The following is a 12,636-nucleotide window of genomic DNA, read 5'->3' on the forward strand; positions in this document are numbered from 1 at the left end:
AATTTTGATTTGCATTGCTCTGAATTAGGTAACTTGTTAAGTTCACAATAGAGTTTTAGTTTGCAGCACCCTAAAGTTATAAAACCAGTAACAAGTAGGACTTCAATAGAGAGTAATCTTGAAAACAATTGTGGGTGTTTTATTTTCAATAATCCCTATAAATTAGTTTGATCGGGGTAGTAATCATTCCCTTGCACGTAGATGAAAATTCAGGCAGCCCTATGACTTTTCTGAAATTCCTAGGCAGTGACTCAATGTAGAGATTAGAATATATCTGTTAATACTTCAGCCTTCTGGGCTGGCTCGGGTAGCATGTCCCCACACGTTGGGTGCAAGTGGTTTACCTCTCTCTCTCTCCATCTTTTCCCTGATCTTGCTTAGCCTGACTCTGGCCCCTCTGTAGTTGGGACACAGGGTGGGGTCAGAGTTGGGGGGAGGGGCTGCTGGAAAGAGAGTGTAGGAAAGTCCCTCCTTGATAGGTACTTTCATAAGATGGCTTTGAGACCTCTGGGCCTGGCAGGGGTTGAGAGATGCTTTGTTTTGTCACATGACTTTCATGGGGCCTCAGAGGGTCCCCTGCTAGTCCTGCCCCCAGCTCCCTCTCCCTTGATCTGATCCACTGATGCCCATCATTGATGTCCTGCCTTTGAAGGCCTTCTCCCTTGCATGCTGCCCTTTGGAGCAGGACCCCTTTTTAAAGGGGCCAGCAGGAAGCAGATGGAAAACACATGGAGTCCTTGAGGGTAGTTTCATGAAGGGACTGTTTACAATGGAGTGGGGCAGGGTAGGGTGAGACCAACAAGAGATGTGAAGTAACCTGAAACTGGCAAGAGCAGAGAGCTGTTAGCACCCTGAATCATAAAGGAACAAGTGAAAGGAAAGCTGCAGGAGACGACCAACTAACAGGAACTGTGGCCTTCCATAACACAACATTTTGCCAATCCGCCACCCAGGAAGGAAGCAGCCCAGGGAATGAATACTCTGACCTCTCTCTTCACTTTCTCCCATCTTGCATGGTGCCTCCTATTGACCAAACCCAACCAGAAGTCAGAGGGCAAGGGAGCCCTGTCAAGATAGCTTATAGAGGTCAACCTCCTAGGCCAAAGAGCACGGTACGGAAGGGTGGAAAGCAGACTTAGAGAGGCAAACAGAATATCCATTCATGACCTCGAGAAGATGTTCTTTACATGGGTTCCATGGCTTCGTGGACTGGTCCCCACCTGACTCTTCAGCTCTTTCTTTGACTGCATTCTCTCTTCATCTGCCCACTACAGCTGTTCTAGACATCTCTCCATTGCCCTAACCATGTATTTGTTCCCTCCACCTGCAATGCCTTTCTCCACCCACAATTTAGGAAGTCTTTTTCATTCTTTATGACTCATTTTAAGTATCACTTACTCAGGGAATCTTCCATTTAAAACCCTATACTTCCTTTACACTTTGCTTTGTGCATTTGGGATTCATTCACTATTTTCAATTACAGTCATTTCTCTCTTCTCCTCTGGACACAAGCTCCTTGAGGGCAGGGCCTACTTTTTCCTGGAGCCTGACACACAGCAGTTCAGGAAGAGTTCACAGGGTGATTGGCGTCCCCAGTCTGGGCCTCAGTTTCCTCAGTTAGAAAACGAGGGACTTAATGTAGATGACATGAAAGGCCCCTTTGAGCTCTCAAATTCCCTGAAATGTAAATGCTATTCCCACAGGTGAGACCCTCTTGACTTCTCTGTCAAGAAATTTCTTCCAAGTTTATACATTAACCAGGGAATACAGTAGGGGGAGAAGGTTAGGAAATCTCAGATTACTTACGAGAGACAAAAAAATGGCATTACGGTGGATGTATACAGTTTCTCAAGGAAATGAGCAATCTCTTCTTTGATGGAATATGTGAAAGCTACACTGGAAGGAATAATTAGATTAAATGGTGATGTAAACTGGAAAGGAAGCATTACTTCCTGCACTGCACCAAATGTCTTACAGGTGTCAGCAGGACCCACCAGCTTAGTAATTAGGGTGTTTTAACTGTCTCCACTTAACTACGTGCAAGTGATTGAAAGCGGGAGTTTCACGGGGGCCCTGGGACCCGGAGAACGTTTGGGTGAAACGAGCTTTGTTCTCCATTACTAGAGTAAAATAAAAAACAGGATTTATGGTAAATGGATGTTGTAATGGCTTCTTTTTTATCCCACATGGCCCAGGGCTCTACTAGCCCCAGAAGCCTTGTGACCCCAAAGCCTTGTGTGGAGCTGGAGTCCAGAGCACTGACTGAAGAGTCAGCGAAGTTTTGCCAAGACCTGGCTCTTCCACTAAGAAGGTGTGCAGTCATGGGAAAGCAAACTGGGACTACCTGATGCACAAATGGGACAGGGTGACATTCCTGAGACACAGAGGTATCTGCTGGGCAAGGGAGGCACCATCACATGATGAAAGCACTTCAGCTTCGTAGCCAGGGACCCTTACATTCTAGCCCGGGCTCAGCCACTTGCAATGTGGGATGGGTGACTTTAGGCAAGCAACTTGTCCTCTCAGCTGCCTTGTATGAGAGCTTGAGTATCATAAGACCTACATCGCAGTCCTGCTGAACAGTGGCTGAGTAGGTCTCTCTAACATGGTCGCAATAACAAAGCTCAAATAGATGGACACACTGGCTCTCCCATTTCCAAAAAGTCAGTCTGTTACTTCATTCATTCATTCATTCATTTGGCAAACATGTACTGAGTGCCTACTATGCACCTGGCCCAGATTATACGGCAGTCAGCAAGGCAGCCATGGTACCTGCCCTCATGAGCCTTAGTCTATGTGAGATAGGGGAGCACAGATTTCACATAAATAGACAAGTCTGTGAAAGAAAATGCATAGTCCTGTGAAAGCAGTTAACGGGGAGTGTTATTTAGATGATGGAGCTCAAAGAAGGCTGCTCTGAGGAAGTGACATTTACGCTGAGACTTAAAGAACGAGTTGGCATAATCCAGGGGAAGTGTGGGCAAAAGATTACTCCAGATTGTGGGAAGAGCATGTGTAAAGGCTCAGAGGTGGGAAGGGGCTTGGAAATGAGAGAAGGCAAGGACAGCTAGAGTTTTGGTAACAAGGGGAAGAAAGGTGCACAGTGAGGCTGGTGAGGTGAGCAGAGACCAGCTCAAATGGAGTTAATTCTACACACAAGGGGAACACGTCTCCCCAGACTCCTTATATGGGGCTGAGTCCCTGGCTCGATGATTACCAAGGTAACCTGGGAGAACAAACAATGCCTGGGATGGAAAGGGAGACCTGTGTCCCAATCTCAGATTTGTCACCTAATCCTCGTAAAGTATATCTTAAGCTTCATTTCTTTTTTTTTTTATTGAAATATAGTTGATTTACAGTGTTGTGTTAGTTTCAGGTATACAGTACAGTGATTCAGTTATACTTGTGTGTGTGTATATATATATATATATATATATATATATATTCTTTTTCATATTCTTTTCCATTATAGGTTATTATAAGATATTGAATATAGTTCCCTATTGTTGTTTATCTAATTTACATATAGTAGTGTGTATCTGCTAATGCCAAACTCCTAATTTATCCCTCCTGCCCTTCCCCTTTAGTAACCATAAGTTCGCTTTCTATGTCTGTGAGTCTGTTTCTGTTTTGTAAATAAGTTCATTTGTATCATATTTTAGATTCCACATATAAGTGATGTCATATATTTGCTTTTATCTGACTTACTTCACTTAGTATGATAATCTCTAGGTCCATCCATGTTGCTGAAAATGGTAGTATTTCTTTTTTGTGGCTGTGTAATATTCCATTGTGTACATACACCACATCTTCTTTATCCATTCACCTGTTGATGGACACTTAGGTTGCTTCCACATCCTGGCTGTTGTAAATAGTGCCGCTATGAACATTGGGGTGCATGTATCTTTTCGAATTATAGTTTTCTCTGGATATATGCTCAGGAGTGGGATTTCTGGATCATATGGTAACTCTATTTTTATTTTTAAGGAAACTCCATACTGTTTCCTGTAGTGGCTGCACCAATTTACATTCCTACCAACAGTGTAGGAGGGTTTCCTTTTCTCCACACTTTCTCCATTTAGCTTCATTTCTTGATGCCTCAGTTTCCCTCTGCCCAAACAAGACGCATTTGGGAAAAATCATCCAACCTAAAAGTCTCAGATTCCAAATTTCAATTTCTTGCCAACTCTCTTGGGTGTCACAGACATCAGGACAGTCACTTCCAGGAACAAAGAGGAAGGAACATCTGCTCTGTTCAGTCCTGCCCTGAACTGCTCTGTTCACTGCCATCCCTGGGAAGTCTCAGGGTGAGTGCTTAGGAAGGGGAAGCAGACACCGGGGCCCCACGGAGAATGCACTGTCGGTAAGGTAAACAGCTGTCAGGGACAGAATGACAGTATTCAGGGCCCTTGCCGGCCTTTGGGGAAGAGAGAGAAGCACTCTGCTCCCCAGGAGTGGAGTCAGCAATGTGATCCCCCAGGGCGGAGCCTCCCTGAGGACACCTGGAACAAAGACGCCCTTAGATTTTCCACTTGGGCCTGCTCTATTCTGTAATCATTTTAGCTTGCAGTCTACCAGTGCTTAGATTAACCAAACTGCTAGTGATATTGGCTGGGTGGGCACAGGCTAAGTCAGGTGGAAAGTTAAGGCAATTATCCAGATGAGTCAAATCTTGCAAAAGGAGAAAGAGTACTAAATGGGGGCCTGGTGCAGCTTGGCTCCCTGTAGACATCAGCCTAACCAGATCACTGCTCAGCTCTCCGTGTCACTAGCGTAGAAGATCACATTATTCCAAGAGATCAATCAGGATCTAAAACAAAAGAACATCATTCCCCAAGCAAGGATTCATGGAGAGTTGCAATGTGCTAACCCTATGTTGAAGCCTAGAGCAACAAAATCATAGCTTCTATCTCTGAGAATTAGAGTTTATACCTTAGCTGGGCAAATAAGACCAAGTGGCAAGCAGGAATCAGCAGATGGTAAAACAGTCCCTCTAACTACAATATGCTCCTAATTGTTGTGGGGTTTAGAAAATGAAGCAGCCAGTAGCGCTGGGGTTGAAGAGGACAATTTTTAGAGGTAATAGGGGCTTAAAGAAGGAGAAAGATTCCAGTACAAAGGAAGGAAGAGGATAATCCCAATGGTGAATTAGATCAACAAAAGCAAGAAGGTAAGAAAGAACATAGAGAATTTGGGAGAAAGCAAGGAGCCACTACTAAGAAAGTGCTAGAAGTTTAAACACTCAAAATCCAGTCCAATTTGAAGTCCCAGCCAGTAGTGGACCTTGACAAAGGTGCTCTGTTATGGGTTTAATCGTGTCCCCACCCCTAAAAACAATATGTTGAAGTCCCAGCCCCCCGTGCGTGTGAATGTGACTTATTTGTAAATGAGGCCTCTGCAAATGTAATGAAGTTAAGTCATCCGGGGTGGATCCTAATGCAACATGACTAGTGTCCTTATAAGAAGGAGAAAGTGCCTTGTAAAGACAGAGGAGAACAGGGAGAACACCTTGTGAAGATGGAGACAGAAATTGGAGTGATGCAGCTGCAAGCCAATGGATACCAAAGATGGCACCAGAAGCTAGGAAGAGTCTAGGAAGGATTCTCCCCTACATGTTTCAGAGGGAGAAGGAACCTGCCAACACTTTGATTTGGGGCTTCTAGCCTCCAAAACTGTGAGACAATACATTTCTGTTGTTTTAAGCCATCCAGTGTGTGGTACTTGTTACAGCAGCCCTAAGACACTAATACACACTCTCAAACATTCGTTTAGTGTTAGTAAAGATGCAACCGTCCGTCACAGGGACAACGTAAAGTATATGAAATGACCCCAGCACTTTGCACTCCCCAGAAGGAATTACGTTGCCAGATGAACAGATTGTATCCCTGCACCCTGGAGAACTTGGCAGAAAAGGAGGTAGCAACTCCTCTCCGAGAAAGAATGCGGGGGACAGTTTGGTTCATGGGTGAAGGTAGAAGTTTTAGAATCAAATAGGTCAAGGCTGAGCCCCACTCTGCTTCCTACAGCCTGTGAAACCTTGGCCGAGTTCCCTCTCTGGGCCTCCATCTTTTCAGCTATAAAATGGAGATGGTAACTGAACGTAGCTCCTAGAAGCAAGTGACTTTTAAAAGAAATAATGCACGCAAAGTCCTCAGCCCGGAGCCTGGCCCTCACATCCCCAGTCTCAAGCTTGACCCTGAGGGCCTCCCAAAGTCACACGCTTCTTCCCACAGCTGGGCTTTGTCCCTACAACCCTCACAGGCTTCAGCCTCAACCAAAACACCTGCATCCATCTCCCCTTACCAGAATTCCTCTCAGCCTCAGGGCCCGTTCCTCTCCCCTTGGCGCCTTCCTCCTCTGAAACCCTCTAACACAGAATTGCCATTGCCACCATGAGACACCAAGAGACAGCTTGTCTTTTTTTTCAATAGACTCTGCCCTCCACCCTAGGTTGTTACTCCCATTAAAAGCCAAAGAAAGAGAAAAAGAAAGTACACTTCCATTCTTCAATGTTTCCTCTAACCAGACCCCATCCTGAGCACTTTACATTCTTTATTATTATTTCATTTCCCTTAATTCCATTCTCAAGACACCTCTCTAATGAATGTCTCTAACTTCTTCATCTCCTCCTGCTAGAATATACCTGGGACATAGTAGGTGCTCAATAAAAGCTGTTCTATGTGCTCATACCTTCAGTTCATCACTGAGTCAGCAGGAGAGAAGAGCCAGAGAAAAGAAAGAGAGCCTTCTGTGTCTCTGGGAATTTGTTCAGTGCTGCAGCCAGCAAAAAGGGAAGGTGTTTCTCCTTTTGAAACTGGCTTGGGAGCACAGAATTTCCACACGAGTCCCCGCCTAGCCACCTGATCCCACCCTTCTTCCCATGCTGCTGACCCCTGCCAAGCTCACCACCAAGAGAATAATCTTATTATTGGTAACCTCTTCCCAACATGCCCGCACCACAGGACGTCCTGCCCATTCGGCCGTCGGGCCTTATTAGTACCCGTTGCCGCGTGCTGGGGTGTAACTGGATCCCGAGCCATGTGCTAAATGCTCCATCTGGAGATACTCTCTCTGAACACTGATGAGGGCTGCTCCCTCCTCATCCTGAAAGGTCTTCTGCAGAATGGCTCAGGTTTCCAAACCCTGCTCGTAATGAAAATATCACCCATGGCCCGAGGCTGCTCAGCCCTACACAGGAGAACCAAACACAGAATGGCAGAGACTTACCCTTCCCAGCCTCATTCTTCACATGGGCACTCTGAGAGCAAGCTTATTCATTCTCTGTCTTCTGAAAGATTTACTCAATAAATATATATTGAACAGCAACTATATGCCAGACATTGTTCTTGTCTTGGGGTTAATAGTGGCAAAAAAAAAACGAAAAAAAATCTCTGCTTTGTGGAGCTTATGTTCCAGCAGAGAGAGATACAGAATAAATTTTATTTTGAAAAAGTAAATTATAGAGATTTTGTATTTTAGTTTGCTAAGGCTGCTATAACAAAGTACCACAAATTGGGTGGTGCAGACAATAAAAATATATTGCCTCACGGGAGGCTGGAAGTCTGAGATCAAGGTGTGTGCAGGGTGGGTTCCTTCTGAGGACTGTGAATGAAGGATGAGCTCCAGGCCTCTCTCCTTGACTTGCCAGCCTCCGTCTGCTCCCTGGGGCTCTTCACATCATCTTTCTTCTCTGTGTACCTCTATGTATACTTTCTATATTCTCCCTTTTTTAAGGACACCAGTCATGCTGGGTTAGGCCCTATCTGATTGACCTCATTTTAACCTGATTACCTCTGTAAAGACCCCATTTCCAAATAAGGTCACATGAATTTGCGGGGTGGGGACACAATTCAGCCCATGAGAATGTTAAAGTAACATTCTAATTTAGAATTACAACTAAGTAATATAGCTAATTAACACTGTAGCTTAGTAATAAGTTAAATAAATTAGAAAAATAAAGCGGGTAAGGGAGATCAGAGTGCTAGCGCATGAGGGAGCATTATTAAACAGGTGGTCAGGAAAGAACATTCTAGGCATAAAGGGAAGCCAGAGTAAATGCCCTAAGGCAGGAACAGGACTGGAAGATTCTAGAAAAGCAGAGAGACTCATGTGGCTGTAGCAGAGAGGACAAAGGGGAGAGTAGTAGGAGATGAGGTCAGATGGGAGAGGGGAGGGGGCAGACCGCAGACTTAAGCTGTAGCATGAACAGAAGCCGTGGGGAGGTTGAGAGAAGCACAGGATCTGGTTCTGCTGTAGTATGTAAAGAACTGTTCTCCTGGAAAGTTTGGTGTTGGATAAAGAAATTGATCTTCACGATCAATTCGCTTCTGCAGCTTGCCCAGGGCTTGCCGCAAACATCTTTTGCTGCATTGACCCTTTGGCCCAAGACCTTGTACTCCGGGGCACTAGTGCAGGATTTTTATGAGACTGCATCTTCCTGAGTCTCACAGACCCATTTCTTCAGACTTGTTGGACCGCAAGCATCACAGGCCTTCTGCTGCACATACCAAACCGGCCTCCACAGACCAAAGCGTTTTAATGTTCCCACCATGGGGCTCCACTTGGTCTCTTGTTTCCACATCATACTGCAAAGGCAAAGAGGAGTGAGCCAGCCTCTGAGCTAGCACCAGAGATAATAAACATTTCCAAAATGGCCTTCTTAAGGAACAGACGCCTATAAAAGCTTTTACTAACAAGACAATAAAAGGTGGAAATAGTTATGTTCCAAGACGTGGCCAAGTGGCGTGTCATTAGAGGCAACAGTGTTTGCTTCTGAGAGTCTTCACCCACTCCCAGAGGAGTCTGGAAATTCCCTCACTTCTGAGTCTGCTGACCTTGCCCCCAACAGGTAGCTGTTTATCTTAAGAATCAATAACATGGACTGAGGGCCCACCATGTGCCAGGCATGTTATAAACACGAACTCATTTAATCTTCACAGATATTACTATTCCCATTTTACAGATGCAGAAACTGAGCCTCAGAGTAGTTATTTTGCCAAAGATCACACTCATAAGCTAGTGAGTGATGGAGTTGGGTCTTAAACCCAGGTTTGGGTGATTTCAAAGCCTGTTCCCCCCACTGATACATCTTGCTGCTGCCCAGAAACTTCATTTGCAGAGTAAATGTCTCCCTTTGATACTTACTCTCATTTAATATGCATGTGAAAAGTTTCCTTGTCTGTTTCCTTTCTCTCTCTGATTAAAATACTTATCCCAGTATAAAATTCTAATTTAAAAAATTTAAAATAGTATCCTACTGTTTCTTTAATATCCATCTTCCATATTACTTCTCTATGAATCTTTTACAAAAGCTAAATGTATTCTCTCTATACTTTGAAACACTAGGCAAATTAACATGCATTTGGAATCAAATGGACTTGTGGTCATAGCCAATGTCTGTGACATTGAACAAGTTATTTACCTCCCCTGAATCTCACTTCCTCATAAATACAATAGGGATTAAAATTCCTACCTCATATGGTTTTCATAAGGATTAAAGGAAATAATGTGTGTAAAGCAGATGGCCAATAGTAGTTGCTCATTAAGGGCCTTCCCCCACTGTCTTATGACCCTGAGAACATGGCTCCTTATAGAACAACTATTAGTGGCTTGCTTGCCTTTGAAAGTATGGCCTGTGTCTTACACATTTTTGTAGCTGCCATTGCAATAGCTCATAGTCGGTGCTCTAGAAATGTTTATGGAATGAGTTTAAGTTGCAATTTACTAATCTTTCAAGAAAGAAAGAAAGAGAGACAGGAAGGAGGGAAGGAAGGAAGGAAGGGAGGGAGGGAGGGAAAGGAGAGGAAAGGAAGAATATCCCGCCAAGGGAATGAGAAACCCACAGATGGAGGCCCACACAGCCAAGGAGCTTGATGAATCACAAGGGCAAATTCATCAGTTTTCTAAAATTGTCAAGAGCTAGCCGCATCAGGGGCTGCATCCCTTGTTGTCCACATACCTCAAGCACACAAACATTTGATTTTTAATGGATAAGTGGCAAAAGATGGGAAATTTAGGCAAAGCCTCCCTGCATGTGTTAGAACCAGGACCACCGTGAAGAGTTATCTCTGTAAGTATCAAGAAGTTCCATGTTGCTCCTTTTCCCCCACCTCCCCGTGAAATCCCCCAATAGGCAGGTCGTGGCGCAAGTCAGGTTAGGTTCCTCTTACGCCTCTTGGCAAGGGAATACCTAGTTCCAGGCAGAGCTGCGGGGCTCTGCTTCCTCTCAATCTGCTGATAGTAAGTGAGGGAGAAGAAATGGAACCCTCTGTTCCCACTCCTTCTAAGTCAATTAGAACGTGCTGATTTCCCTAACAGGATTATCTCTGTCCCTCCCCAGAGCCTTTCCCATTAATGAAGTCATCAGTGATGTCGCCTGCATTCACACGTTGGACTCCTCCGTAGCACAGAGATCAGTTAGTAACCTCAACAACCAAAGGCACAGTTCATAATTCTTACCTTTAATGTCATGTTTACGGCCATTTTGCTCCCTCCAAAAAAAAGTGTTTTAACACTAATGGAAGTACCTCTTTTTCTGTGTGAGCGTCATTCCATATTTTACCACTAGTCTCAGGTATGAGGCAACGTGGGTCATTTCTAGCAATGCCAGGCAAGACGAGAGAAGCAACAGGGGTGTGTTCCATTCATGGGGTGACAAAGAGTGTTCTCCAACCCTCACCCCAATCCATTAGAAACTTGGAAATAATGGATGAGACAAACTAGAAAATCCATAATTTATGGGAAAATTTAATCATATGTAAGCAGAGATTGAGACATGTATCTATAAAAGTATTAGGAAAGGATACTGGAAATCCCACAAAGCCCTCACTGTAGTCAGAGTGATCTTCCTAAACCACAAATACGATTACTTCACAACCTGCTTACGACTTTTCAATCACTTCCCGCTGCTGTGAGGACAAAGTCCTACATCCCTAACACAGGCTGTGAGACCTTTCAGGCTTGCCTCCCTGCCCGCTCACCTCCTATCTCCACTGTGCTACACACACCCATACACACAGTGCACATAAACGCACACATACACCTGCAACAGGCCTACACACACGTTCACTAACACATACACACAGACGCTCACTAATACATACAGATACACAAACACTTGCACACGTATGCAAACACACGTGTGCGCACACACAAGCACAAGCACACGTGCATACTTTCCACCTACTCCTATTGATCTTTCAGTCCCCAGAGCAGATGTCACTTCTTCCAGGAAGCCTTCCCAGAAACCTTAAATATAGATTAGATGCCTTTCCTATGATTCCCATGCACTTTGTACTTTACTGTCTTAACCTTTCTACACTGTTTTGTAATTGCTTGGTTACCGGCCTAGTTCCCCTAACTAGACTACGGGGTAAGGATGGTGTATATACTGTCTACCATTGTAGCCCTGGGGTCTAGGACAGAGCCTAACTCAATAAATACTTGTCAAATTAAATTTAATTGAAGAGACTGAATTTAATATGAGCTGGAAAATCTTAGGCAGGCCTAGCATATAGTAGGTGTACAATAAATATTTGTCATATTGAACTGAATTAAACTGAAAATGACTTGGATAATCTCAGGAAGGCAAACTGAGATTAATTGTATTTCAAGAAGTTAATAGCTGGTTAATAGCATCAAATAATATTGCCATGTGTGATGAAAGATGGTCTTCACCAAAAGGGAAGGGTCATAGTAGAATAGGGGAAGAAAAACCCCAAAAAAACCTAGAGGGAAGAACTGGCTATTTTGACCCAGCTCTGCTCAAGAGAAAGTCAGGGGATCAACCACTGACTCCAGCCGGCCGCCGGGCTGGAGAAGGTGCTCTGCTGCGGGCAGAGGACTCCTCAGCACCTCAAGATGCTTGGCCTCCTCTTCTCAGATGCACTCTTCACCAAATAGCCCATAAAGTTTCCCTGTACATTGCCTACCGGGAGACCATGTGCTGACCCCAACATTCCTGCCCCTTCAGCAGCTCTGTTTCTCATTGAAAATGAATAAATTGGCTCAGCTCATGAACTGGTCTCTTGGAAGCCAGGCTAGTAGGAATCCACCCCGAACCCTGCTTCATTCGGAGTTTAAGAACAAATATCAGGTTTCTAAGTTTATAGAACTTCCCAGCCTGAGCAGTGCCTGGGTCCCCCAGAACACACTGTTGTCTCATTTCTTTTTTTTTTTTTTTTTTTAATTTTATTTATTTATTTATTCATTTTTGGCTGTGTTGCGTCTTCATTGCTGCGCACTTACTTTCTCTAGTTGCAGCGAGCAGGGGCTACTCTTCGTTGCGGTGCACGCTTCTCATTGCAGTGGCTTCTCTTGTTGTGGAGCAGGGGCTCTAGGCACACGGGCTTCAGTAGTTGTGGTTCGCGGGCTCTAGAGCGCAGGCTCAGTAGTTGTGGCGCACGGGCTTAGTTGCTCCGCGGCATGTGGGATCTCCCCGGACCAGGGCTCAAACCCGTGTCCCCTGCATCGGCAGGTGGATTGTTAACCACTGCACCACCAGGGAAGCCCTGTCTCATTTCTTCTAGATACAATGAAAAGCAAACCTAAGACCCAGCGATCACAGGGGATGAGGGAACTGACTCTGCCCCAGAAGCTGGCCATCCTGAGGCAATCAGACCATGAAGGGACTGCCTG

The sequence above is a fragment of the Balaenoptera ricei genome, chromosome 1 (assembly GCF_028023285.1).
Source record: "Balaenoptera ricei isolate mBalRic1 chromosome 1, mBalRic1.hap2, whole genome shotgun sequence".
NCBI lineage: Eukaryota > Metazoa > Chordata > Mammalia > Artiodactyla > Balaenopteridae > Balaenoptera > Balaenoptera ricei.